The 13,963-nt window shown below is 39.6% G+C and overlaps 1 long non-coding RNA gene across 1 annotated transcript; it reads left to right on the top strand.

Moving 5' to 3' along the window:
• The first annotated feature begins 307 nt into the window (after positions 1-307).
• On the top strand, positions 308-13,025 carry LOC143421700 (uncharacterized). The gene is made up of 3 exons (XR_013101260.1): positions 308-546; positions 4,563-4,732; positions 12,602-13,025. It is a non-coding gene; the product is annotated as an uncharacterized LOC143421700 (long non-coding RNA).
• Positions 13,026-13,963: the final 938 nt, after the last annotated feature.

Genomic DNA, 13,963 nt, shown 5'->3' with positions numbered 1-13,963 from the left:
GAAACCCTGCCGGCATGTTTCAGTGGGATCCCAGGAGATGATAGTAATTTATTCTTTTTTATACTCCTATCATTTCAGCTATATTACTGTGATAGCCATATCCACAACCAACCACCCGAAATAACAATTTGGTAATACACACCCACTCTACACTCAACTCATCAATCAGACATACGGGTTTAAGGTTCCACAGTCTATCCCACATCGCTACCACATTTAACTTAATTTAGTTGCTTTCACTGGAGTAATTGGAATTGGTATACAGCTAGACTGCTTTGGTTGAATTAACCTAGCTCATTTGTTTTGAACACATTTCATGAATTTAAACTGTGATTTAAACTATGGTGGGCACATTTGGTTTAGATTGTTTTACCACTGATTTATAAAAGTTTTTTCTAACTTTTTCCTAGCTTTGTAGTTACCTGTCTGCTCATCCAGTCCTTTTCAGTTAGACAAAAGAGGAGGCTGAGTAGGCTGAAGGTGGAGCGAGGCTTAACCACAAAGGTCTAAAAATATAGACTGAACCACCTGCTGGGATACCTTGTGGTGAGTTCATTTATTGTGATTTTTCTTCTTTGTATTTATAACAGTTTGTTCTGGTAGATTATGGTTGAGTTCTCACTCGTTCTGTTAAGTTGGTTTATCACTTTTTTAAATAGCACTCTCTTTTTGTTGACCTCTTTTACAGGCCCGCTTTCCACTTTCAAATTTCATTTCTTGAAATAACGTAATTATATTCCTATTTATAGTGAATGCAATTTTGGGGATATTGTGAGGTAAAATAAAACCCAACTTTTGAACAGCACATCTGTGCCTGTGTGTCAATATTCAATGTGATGCTCTGCAAAAGTCTTGAGCAACCCCACATTTCAGAAAAAAAGGGAAATAGATGCTGTAGTTCATTAAAACAAGTGCAAACGCACATGGAAATATTTAGATAAAAACAGAGTTTATTGTAAATCTAATGTCAATATTTGGCACGAGCATTTTTATTTGTTACACAGCCTGAACTCTCATAGGCAACTTTCTTGTAATTCCTTTAAGTGCTCCTCAGGAATAGTCTTCCAGGCTTCTTGAAGGACATTTAAAGCTCTTCTTTGGATGTTGGCTGACTTCTATACCATGATAGAGATGGCTATAGATGGTCATTGCGGGCTGTCCTGACCATCTCTGTGCATATTGACTACAGTTTGAACCCCACATTTCAAACTGGGATTCATCACTCCAAAAGATTTTCAGTCCAGTTTTTGTAAAATCTTACATACCTCAGCCTTTTCTCCCCCTTTCCCTTCCTAAAGAGTGGCTTCTTGACAGACACAGTTCAACTGAGAGTATTTCTTCAGCAAACAATAGAAGGATCAACTCAAGAGCCAGCTGCATCTCTCAGGTCCTATATCAGGTCTTTGCTGGATTTTCTTATATTTCTTAAGGACGTGACTTTCATATCGTTTGTCTCCTATAGATAGCTTTTTATGCTTGTTACTTCTTTTCCACGTCTCCTGTTTCCTCAAATATTTTAAGTACCCACTGCTCACTATACTGAGATATGCCAAGTTTTTGGCTAATACCGTAGCTTTTTGAGAATCACCTTGTTGGTGCAAAAATACTATTTTATGCCTTTGAAGCTGCACTATGTTGGGGGTGTTTTATGGATTAAACTAAAGACACATGAACAAACTATGCCTTTGTGACAGGCTGCTAGTAAAAAAAATACCAAAAGGCAGAATTTAAAATGAAGTATTTCCTAAATTGTGTGTTATGTGTAGACACAACACTGGTTCATGCTTTGACTTAGGTGCTTTTTTATGCTTGAATGATCTATAAGTCAGTGTTAAGTGGCTGAAAAATATATCTATATATGTATATGAAGAAAAGAGAACGAGTTTGCACAGTACTGTTTAGTCCTAACTCTCTGGATTAAAACTCTGTGTTACTTTCCATGTAACTGCACCCACACTAGCTGCTGTTGAGCAGACATAGTTATTATCCTTTGCAGATACTATCCTCCAAAGGGCAAACAGATGACCTCTCTAAGTAGTCTTCAACATGGAACCTTTTGGTTATTTTTTCTCTCATTTGTAGACATTTTCACTTTTTTGAACACGGCAATAGTTAAATATAAAATAAGGGACACAATTCCAACATTGTTTGTAATAAATGTATGTATTCATGAAAAAATAGTGGCCCAAATATAGGACAAAATTAAATACAGCATTGTGCGGTTAGGCACGCTATCTTCGGAACAATTTAAATGAGGCTGGGCAGGAATAAATTGTCATGACAGCAAACACAATACCTTAGTCCCAGACAAATACACTGGACAAAGTTTCATTGCAGTAGAGTGGAATGAAAAGTCTCACCTCTCATGCATTAAATCTCATATTCTTGAAGGGATTGATGCTTCTAACAATAGTTCACTAAGCCCAGCTTGTGGAGCCCCTTTAGCCATAATTGCTTGTAGCAGCAAAATTTCGCTGCAATAGCAGCTTGCTATTGTGGAAAGGAGAATTAGAAAATTGTCAAAATAAAATATTTACTCTGCCTGGCAGTCAAAGAGGGTAAATACAAACACAAAGTGATGGACTTGGAGCTGTGTTTCCTATTTGAAAGAGCCTTGACAGTTATTAAAGAGACATGTTCCCCAGTTTGAGCTCGCACAGGGTCACCTTCAAGCGTCAACTGCGCCATTAATGATCAACAACATCAGTGAAGTCCTGACTTGCAGGAAATTATAAAAATACCTCCAGATTTGTGTGGGTGACAATTACTTTATCACCTTTATTTGAAGTACATCAGTACTAATGCTCATATCCTCAGCAAATTTAAAAGCATCAGCTTCAATTTGATAACCCAGCATGCCTTGTGCCCTGACAATATGCCTGCGAGAAAGGGTCTAGGAAAATAAGAGCAGCCAACAGGGAAGGTATATATTTGTTTTGTTGTGGTTTTGATAAATGCATATTAGAGCAGCATAGAGGGCAGAGAGATTTGTGAGAGAGGGTATGATTTAGCGGCGAGTGTGACTGCAGCACTGGCAGGAGTCAGAGTGTCCTTCCTTCTGTGTGGAGCCAGCACAGTTTGCACAGAGGCAATAAGAAGGATGGTAAAAAGAAAACACAAGACCCTTAAGACTTTTGTTTGACACTGTGGTTTTGAATTTGTGAAACGGCAGCAGGATGGTTGAGAGGCTCTGAGGCTCGTTCAGAGCCGGTTGCAGAAGTCTAGACAGGAGATGATTAAAGCACAAGGAGGTGGGAAGACTTGCTGTACAGAAACCGCCCAATGCAACACGTTTCACAAGGTTCTGAACTTGATGATGTTTGTTTGTCTGGTTCTCTGCAGTTTGTTTACTCATTAAAAGTGTAACTTTGCGCATAACCAAGCAAAAAAATCTAGTCAGGAGTGAGAAAAATGAGACTGTCGCCCATTAGAAGAACTTCAAACTCCATGCACCACTTACTTACTCTGTTCCCCAAAATGCAGCCTTCAAATCTGAAGGGATGGGATGACTAAGAGAAAAGACACACACATACAGAGATTCCTTGACGTATCTGTTAAGTTAAAGCTTTATCATCATAATTCATTTTTAACACTCAAGCTTGAGCGAACAAATTGATATACGCACTCAAAGCAAATAAAAAAAAATTTCCAGACAGAGGGCTCAGAATAATGAATTCCACGCTCTGACTCAGTTATTTTAACTGAGTTTCCTGAAATGTACCAGATCTTAATTTATCATGCATGGATCACCGTTTCAGCCTTGTAGTAGACTGGTGACCTGTTAAGAGTGTACCCTGCTTCTCACCCTGTGACAGCTGGGATAGGCTCCAGCCCCCACCTCACGACCATGAATTGGATAAATGGAAGAAAATGGATGGTTGGAAGGATGGATCAGTGTTTTTTTAACATTGCACCAGCGTATACAGCAGCACAGTGAGGCTGTATTAACTAAATGTTAACATCAGCATGTTTCCAATGACAATGCAGGCAAAGCAAGATGCTGATGTTTAGCAGGCATAATGCTTATGTTCACAGTTTTAGCACGTTAGCATGCAAACATTTGCTAATCATGGCTAAACAGATTAGAATATCATTAGTTTTGAAGGAATAACAAAAAACTTGACCTGAGAAGGGCATTAGATCATTAGATCAAAAGTCAGTCAACAATGTGTGTGCTACTTTTCATAGGTTTCCATCCAGCAGCCATAGTTTTTAAGACATTTTTGCTAAAAACAGAAGCATTAGCCAAGAGATCAGGTAGGAGGATTACTAAAAGGTTTTGTGGAACCAAATATTGTGCCAGTCCATCATGATTTTCAAATTTTTGACCAGCGGTGATACTAGAGGAAAAGGCTGCAGCTTAAAGCTTTTACAGTATTCAGTCTTGCGCAGCAGTTGTTAAGACATTTCAGCATGAATCAGAGTGGGGGATCGACCAACTGCCAGACAAACAGTGCCAGGCCTAGAGCCATGCCAGTTTCAATTTGACTGTATGCTTGCCACTTTTCCTGTGTTTATCAGAATTTTAGATGTTATTAACATGGTTATTACTCCTTTTCCAGGAAGATAAAACACTATACATCATTCATCGGAAGAAGTGCGTGATCCATAAACTGAAAAAGATAAATCAAGATCTAACAGGGGGGAAAAAAAAAAAGAGTTCTCCAAGTCAGCCTGTGCCACAGCGAAGAGGCAGAGAAAAAGGAACTGGAGGCTGAGGACTGCATAAAAAGTATGTATTTGTAACGATGCTAACCGTTGTAATGAATAAATAACCAAAAGTTGATGTATTATGTATGAAGCAATTTTTGCAGCTGGATTGAAAACGGTGTTAAAATGGAGGAAGAGGGGTTTTAGTTTTCAGCATTTCTCCGGTGGAATGCATATTAAGAGACAGACGTTAGCCGGGGTGCCACTGATCTTCTGCGTGTACTAGATTCACAAATTAACTTGCTAGTATTGCATGCCACTAATCACATCAGTGAAAGAAAATATGCTGAGTTTGCTGCGAGCTCGCTATTAATTGAGATAAATTAATTAAGACATCAATTTATTGAGCTGCTATCTGCTATTAAACATAATAATTGTATGTATTATTTCATACAGAAGCTATTGTTATTCCACTTTATCATATTCATTGCTTAAATGCTTAGACATCTGCAGCAGACCATAGCTCACATTAGTTTAATTAGTTCCCTTCACTTCGACACCTCCTCTAAAAAGAAAGGATGCTAAAGGAAATTTAAAACAAACCGTTTTTAGTGCTTTCCTTTCCTGTCCATCACTGTCATATTCATTATGTACATGTGTGCGTTCATGCGTGCATAAGTTAACCTTGCAATGAAAATGTGTCAAAGCTGCAAATGTTTCAGATTTCTGGAGAGGACAGTTAAAAAGTGAAAGAGGGAAATCAAACTCGATTAGCTGATGTGAATGTAGTGTTTAGGCTTTTAAAGCCCTTTTTAAAAAGCTTTTATTTAATGACATAATGTAATCAAACAATTCAAGAATCTTCGAGGCAAAACAGATACACGATTACACCAATAAAAAAAGGCTTTCTGAAGCATACAGGGGTAGTTTCTTTTAACGTACAAAAGCTTCAAAATAAACTACAAGCTCAACTTATAAAAGAAAATACAAAAAAAAAAAGAAAACAAGAAAGGTCCCATTTAAAGAATGCATCGCCTCCAACTCTGATGCGTCTACAGCTGAAAATCTAGTATTGTTGGTGACTGTGTTAAGAGAGTCGGCAGAATTGCCTCATGTTTTTCCAGGATTAGTCTCTAAACTCATTCTTGTGGCACGTAATCACACCACAGGACAACAGCAGTCGGCTCTAAAAGTACTCAGCGCCCTTCGGCAGAGGTTCAAATCAAATGCAGCGAGGAGGATAAAACACTTGCAACATTATTAAGCATGCATGAGAGATTATGAATAAAAATCATTCCACATTAACAATGAAAGAAATTTGAGGTTAGAATTTGGAATGCTGAACTGAAAGTTAAAAAAAAAAAGAAAAGTATAAATTTTTCATGTTAAAACGATAACAAAATAGGAAAAAACTTTGAGATCTTTGAGAATTGCTAGGATAATGTTGCCCAAAAAGAAAAGTTTAAAAAAGTTAAATTATTCTTGGATTAACTTCAGATAATACACTGCATGAGTCATTAAAGTGCATGTCTTGTCTGGGAACTAAATATTGTGGCATTAGACAGTGTTACATCCAGAATTAATTTCCAGAGTTGGCCCAGATTCACATTTCCTCCTGTCTCGTGTGTAGATCTGATGTTACTGAAGGCTGTCACTACTATTCAGCGGATACTGTGAATACATTACTGTTTAAACCGAGTACCTTTTTAATACTGGCATGTTGAAACTGTCATTCTCACTGCTGAATCTCAGGGCGCTGCAGTGTATGCTGAGCAGCTGTTGAGCTCATGTATATATTACAAAAACTGTGTAGAGAGGAACGAGAGATTTAAGGTTGGTCATTTGCTGCGTGTGATGTAAGAGTTTTCAGGGCTTGTGCAATTCTTGGCTCACAGGACGTGCATAAATGTAATGTGGTGGGTTAAAAATTGTCGGGCTCTTTCACTGTGATAACTCAAAGTAAGTTGTCAGTGTGTTTCCATTCTGTATAAAAGTCACTTCTTCATCTTTCTGTAGTCACCATACTAAACAACAGATGGTTCTGTTCGTGGTCTCAACTGACTACTTCAATTAACCACCATTGATCGCCATTCGTGTCCTCAACAGCTGGTAGAATATTTGATAGCTATAAAGGCATGTTTCAGGTCAGTTAGGAGTCCTAACTGCAAAATTCCTACATGGATGAATAAATGAACTGTATTTGTAGTTGCTGTTCATGGAGTTTAGGAAGTGATTAATATTCATATGCACTCACCGAACACATTATTAGCTGTAAAGTTACCAGGTTGGATTACTTTTTACCTTCAGAACTACCTTAATGCTTTGATGCACTGTCAACATACTGGCATGGTAGCATCATATCACCACCACAAAGTTGCTCTATTGAGATCTGGCAACTGTGGATACCCTTTCAGTACTCACTGTCATGTTCAAGGATTCGGTTTGAGATTTGTGACATGGCATGGCAAGGCAGATGCATGCTTTCACCTTGTTTCATCAAAAATCAAGACTCGTCAGACCAGGCAATAGTCTTCTCATCTTCTTTTGAGCGATTCTGGTGAGGCTGTAGCCTCAGTTTCCTGTACTTAGCTGACAAACTCAGCACCTGGTGTGCTCTTTTGGTGTTGTAGCCCATCTGCTTCAAGGTTCAACATGCTGTGTTTTCATAAATGCTCTTCTTCATAGCTTGATCGTAACAGCTGGTTATTTGAGTCACTGTCGAGCTGATTCTCTGACCATTCTCCTCTGACATCTGAGATCACCACACGTTTTCACTTTTGCTGCTTGTTGAAACATTATCAGCAGTTTTTTCAAAATAAAAACTGCACCAACAACAAAGCCGCATTTGAAAGCACTTTCCCATTCTGATGCTGGGTTTGAACGTCAAACCGTGTCTACATGCGGTTACTTTGAGATTTTTTTTTCATTAGAAAATATATTTATTTAGTGTTGTTGATAGGTTTGTAGCATAAACCTATTCGCTGGAACGTTAAGGACAATTTAATTACACAGCAAAGCAAGACACGAGTAGTTCTTTATGTTTCTCGTGCACGGGAGAGAACTGGACAAACGCCGTCCCTTCGCTTGACCCCAGTTGCTCTCGTCCGCTCCCCCGTAACATTGTTCTTTTATTGAGGTTACATGAATATACATAGGTTCATTAACATATGACGTCTACATACAAACAAAGAGTACCTTGCCTGTGCGTTGTGTAAGTATGTGCGTGTGTGTGTGTGGGGTCAAGATGTGACCCTGTGAAGACTCCCCAAAGCTGGTGCCAGGAGTCTAGCGGTCCATCTAAACAACAGGCTCTTAGCCTAAAACTGACATAGCTACGTTTATCCTACCATAAAACAATAAGACAAGGTACGACCTCTCCCATGCTCCCAGGATGTAGGTGTGAATGCCAGAACACTCTGGAATGCACACAAAGCCTTTGCAGACTATTAGGGATCACACATCCTATCACTACACAATCGATTATACACCTCTAAGCATATGTGGTTAAATATTTCTAAGCATAAATGACAATAAACAATACAAATCTAACAGTTGTTTATAATTATCAGACCAAATTTAAAAATGACAAAACTGCCAATAATCGCTTCCATGACATTGAGTAAGGTACGGTATACACTGGCGACTGAAATAAGAGCACAGACAAAAGATTTACTAACACAGACTGCACCGTGGGTATTGGGGTCGAGTTGATGGCACAATTGAAAACATGCTAAAGCAGGGTCATCATTCAAATGTTTCCACACACTCATACAGCTGAGCACACACACACACACACACACACACACACACACACACACACACACACACACACACACACACACACACACACACACACACATTCAAAACAGACAGCTCTCTGGTGTCTAGAGCACAATTTTAACCTCAATCTACAAGGTATAAACTACATTAGGTCAAGGTCCATTCAACACTCATACATTAATGCCACACGATTATTCAGATGTGCGACTGTCATCACACCTGTCATTATTCTGCTGAGAGTATACCTCTACGGATCCGCCGCTGAATGATGTATCACCTGTCGGTTTAGAAATCACCAGCACTTCCATCACACGCGCTCGCTCACCTTGGAACGCTGGAGCATCGATGCACAGGTGTGGTAACTTATAAGAATTCATGTTCTCCTCCCCTTCCACTGTATCTTGGCAGAGTGCTGTCATGGCACCTGTCATCACCAGTATGTCAAATTTCATTAGAGGAGGGATTCGCTGGACTCCTTGCAGCACATCAGGCAGCAGGTGGCTTGGGATACTAACATCAACTGTCCTCTCTCCGTCTCCCCACGGGCCATCTGAAACGCTCAGAAATGCTTTCTTTGCCATAATAACACCAGCGCAGCCCCATTACATGTCACTGTCTTTCGTGTCAGGCATCAAAGGTCACACTGCTCATCACAGCAGCACCGGCGTTTTACTCGTGCACCTCAAAGCTAAAGAAATACATATACAAAAAAAGGAAGACAAAGGATCGGCACACAGCGCTGTAACGTGTTTTATTCCAGCAGATTTTACAGTGTCTTAATGTTTAGATGAATTGTTGCCTCAGATTATTTCTACATGTTCGGGGATAATTTGAACATTTACTCTCATTTCAATTCTGACATGAAGTGAAAACAAAAGATAGCATCTGTTCTTGCCGTGCAATTACAAGGTGAATCTGAAAAGGCTGGCTTTTTCTATTAAATCTGGAGCAGCCGCAAAGGAACTGGGTGCAGAGATAATTTCAGACAATGATACACTGAAGATATCAACTGTGCAACATGATACGCAGTGTAAAGATGTTCATAACAGTTAATGGTAATTTAAAACCTTAAAAGGCTATTCCAGCAATTTAGCTTTCTGCTTCCACAAACTGCTGCAATTAAAACAGCAGAAGGCGAAATGCTCTAACTTTTTACCTTAATGACAGGAAGCGCCTTACATCCCAAGTTTCACTCATGACAACTTTGTGGACTGCTTAAATTCCTCATAGTTCAGAGCTCTCAGCAGTAGAGATTTGGTGGAGCTATAAATGTTGTGATGCCAAACTGCCTCCTTTTCTAACAATTTGTCTTTTCAAAGTAAATTAGTTTGCATTCTGATTTCTGTCAATGAAATACATGAAATGTTTGAAATATAGTGCCTGCACTGGAAACACGGGAGTAAAAGAAGGCATGATTTTCTCCTGGCGTGCTGGTTGCATCAAATTCCCGGGAAATTAAATGAATAGCGAGTTTCGTTCGATACGTATCTCAGGGGGAACGGTCATATTCTGTTTAGTGAGCATGCTGAAATGAAGGGGACAGAAACACATAAACAGAAGGAGACAGATTATTTCTGTACTTTGTTTCCGTCTCTGCTTCTGCTAGATGTCTGGCTGCTGCGACTCACTCTTTCTTTCCAAATGTTGCCGGAAACGAATCCTGTTATTGATTTCTACTTTTCTCCTACTGATTTCAGATAGAAATCTGTATGCCCAAGTTCCTCGTTCCTCTAAAGTGAAAGTGAGCACTCGACAAATGACAAAGACTGATGACAGAGACGTTTTTGTAGTTATTGAAAGAAAGCCTCATCCTATAAATATTTAATACTACCAAGAGTCCTTCCAATGAATCAAAATCGGTGATGGAGTATCTTATTCCTCGCTTTATTCTTATTGTGCAGCACCGCAGTGACCACTGACCCACGCGTTCTGTCTCTGACTTGAAGTACAGCAGCGATGGGAGCATATTTTTGCGATTTGAAAAAGCAGTCGTGGATTAGAGTCTAATTCAAATTCAGAGGAGGAGATGTTAAATTAGTTCAGGGGCCACCTCCAAGGTCTTCTGGTGCTCCCTATTATTTACTGCCTGCTCACTTTATCTGTCAGCCATAGGCAGGAGTTACAGCTCCCAACTCTGCTGTGCAGCTCCAGCATTGTAAAGCACAGTCTCTGGCTGACTTCTGAGCCAAATATCCTCCATCAAACTGATTACAGTTGTTCACCTGAAGCTTCATAAAACTCTTACAACACAGCTAATAGAGATGTTGAGGGACAGATGAGCGGGAAATTTGACAATAAAAAGTAGCGTTCATCAAAGGTTGCGTCATAAAGAATGCCATGAAGTAAAATTAAAAACCTATTGGGGAACAAAAAAAATCCCGGCACATGAACGCTCAACTTTACAGTCCTCAAGTGGCCCATTTCTGTTGCGTTACCTTCAGAGCTTGACCTTGGTGGTGTATGTTGGAGGCTGGCTCCAGCTGTTCCAGCAGAGTTTATCTCGGGCCATAATTACCAATGACAGTGTCTCAGGGAGGGAGTTGTCTCCTTGACAGATAGACAGCAAAACACAGTCGACAGTACGATGAAGGGCTGAGGCCGTTTTATCGCTGAAGAGGGAGAAAAGAAAAGGATGAGATGTCAAACTGGACGAAGACATAAAAATCACACTGTACCGCGCAGCGGCGGGGAGTCACAGTGAAGGCAGCATGTGCATTCAAGGATATCCACTGATTCAGTCATGGGTTTGTTAATGCAGTGGCAGGTACAAAACGAGGGAGTGGACAGCCAGCAGCTGAGTCACCACATAACTGAGCCTGGTGTCATATGACAACAGCTCATGCTTTGGGATGAGTGTTCACGCCAAGACTTTCCATCGGAGACTGTTTACAAAGGCAGAAATGTAACAATTACATTAAAAAGTTACTTGAAAAGTTTAAATCAAACCCTAGATGATAGTGTAGAAGTTGCATTTTCAGCACATGGGCTAATATGATTGATAAATGAGAATGGTCAATACAACTCTGACTGAAAATTGACAGCATATGTAAATCAGAAAGCTTCCAGGTCTTAAAATCTCATTGCTTGCCTTTGGATCAATGCATATTCATACGAAGATGTCAGTTTGTAGAGATTTCCACATGTCTCGTGGAAGTTGAGCTTATAGAAACAGCGCAGCACCATCTCAAGACCTCATATTCAATCAAAGTTACAACCCTCTATTGGGAGCACACTATTACTATATATGCTAATTACATTTACCATATACAGAATCCAACCACAGGCCCACTCAAGGCCAAAAGCCTGTGATTAGCAAAAAGAGGCATCGGGGGCTTTCGTAACTAATAACTCATGAGGAGTGGTGTCTAAATTGATATTGATCTCTTAAGGGAATTCACTGCTTAATAGTATGCCGGGGTGATGCAGAGATGCGTCCTTGTAAATATCTCCACAATCACGGCTGCTTTTTGACACTGTAAGCAGATTAGGAAAACGGTTGCATCAGCACGTAAGCACGTAGAGATGTGATGCACTGGTTAATATCTGCTCTGGGCCTCTGCGACTGTTCATTTGATGGTTAGATTCAGTCGTCTGCAGCTCGAGAACTCGTGGCTTAAATGGTGCGTTTGGTTAAAAATGAATACTTTGTTTTTATGAAAGTGCTGCCAAAAAAAGCTTATCTTATCTCCTAGTGGTTAAAACCTGCTTCTTTTATTATATTAATAGTGAGAGTGTCCCCAGCTGACTAAACCAATTACCTAAAAGTGAATATTTTTAACAGGAGTGTAAGGGCTCGCTGGTAGTGGTGGGGGATGCAGTGATTCATGTGGTGTATGATTTATTTATAATGTTCACCAGACAAACAAGACAGCTGACAGGCTTGGTTTAGTAATGATGAAGGGAAAAATACACAAACATAAATAAGTAAATAAATCTAATCAAAAGAATACAGCATGCATTTAGGCACCATTCCCCCAGTCTGAGTGGATCTTATTGGGTTACAAATAGTTTTTTAAAAGTATGCATTTATTTATGGACGACATTGTCTGACTCTGTGGCTTTTTTGTGTCACTCTAAAATTCCCATGAAATCTTTATTAATGCATCCTAGAAGATCTGTGCTTCTCTGCATTGAATCATACGTGTTATTAATCTCTGTCTCTCTTCCACAGAATATCTTTTATCCTGTCTTCTTTCTCTCTCCCCATCCGGTCGCGGCAGATGGCCCCGCCCCTCCCTGAGCCTGGTTCTGCTGGAAGTTTCTTCCTGTTAAAAGGGAGTTTTTCCTTCCCACTGTCGCCAAAGTGCTGCTCATAGGGGGTCATATGATTGTTTGGTTTTTCTCTGTATGTATTATTGTATGGTCTACCTTACAATATTAAGGGCCTTGAGGTGACTGTTGTTGTGATTTTGCGCTGTATAAATAAAATTGAATTGAAGATAAAGTCTATGAGATAAACCACGGGGTTTAAACATGCAGCACAGCATGCAAAGTGTCCAGTTTACCAAACTAAATAGCTCTCCAAAGTTTGAAAATTGCACTCCAGTTAGTAGTTATTAAGTCTTTTTTGTGCCTTTCCACTGTGAAAATTTTCATTTCCACTGCTCATCATTTTTCCTAAAAATGGATCCTCAAGTTAAATGAGAAAAAATAATTCAAAAAGAAATAGTGTCTTGTGTGTATTTATTCTTAGGGAGTGGGTTGAGAAGTGTCTTTCATTTGGGCTTATGATTTTGGCTCTTTTCTATTTCTTTAATCAGGCCTATGGCTCAGGTGAATATTTTCAGAATGGACTTCTATAGACTTAAAGAAACTGTGCTGTGTGTAGCCCCAGAACCTAAATGACACCCTGCCATAGACTGTATAAAAAAGATGGACACGGGGCCCTAAGCGTGATGCCAGTGCGGCAGTGCCTCATGCCCGCATTCTTTCTAATGGCAGAAGAAGACAAATCATCTGGTTACAAGAAGAGGTCTGGTTGCATCGATGTCTGTGACACTTTATCACTCACACCTACTTACATGTAACACGTGCTGGCAATATTAACTTTATTAATTTTAGATGATTAACCACTAAAAATGCTTCTTTTAAATACTTTTAAAGTTCCTTAAAACTATGAGATCTCCATCAACCCCAGCTGTGCTTTTATTGCAGCTGTTCAGTGATATTCAGTATGCTAGTCCTAAAACAAACTTGCTAAATTACCTGCTTCAACATCAACATGTTAATATGTTGGTACTGTTATCGTCATGGTGACAAAAACAGCATACTTACATGAGCTTTTAGCACCAAGGGTTTAATGGCTAGAGCTTTGCTTCTTATTAGGCAGAAGTAACTCATATTCAAAGCACAGCCATGACCAGTCACGAGGGGTCACGAGTTAGTACAGCTTCACTGTAAGTCGACATGGAGGGTGTCAGGCTGTTTGCATCATGGTGGATCTGCAGTGTGCAGCCAGGATTAGGGGAATAGTGGTCGACTGGAAAAATATTTATTTTCTGTACCTTTCATCAGTTTATTCAGTCACAACACA

This window comes from Maylandia zebra, linkage group LG13 (assembly GCF_041146795.1).
Source record: "Maylandia zebra isolate NMK-2024a linkage group LG13, Mzebra_GT3a, whole genome shotgun sequence".
NCBI lineage: Eukaryota > Metazoa > Chordata > Actinopteri > Cichliformes > Cichlidae > Maylandia > Maylandia zebra.
The sequence above is the reverse complement of the archived record's forward strand: the minus strand, read 5'-3'. Positions and strand labels throughout refer to the sequence as shown.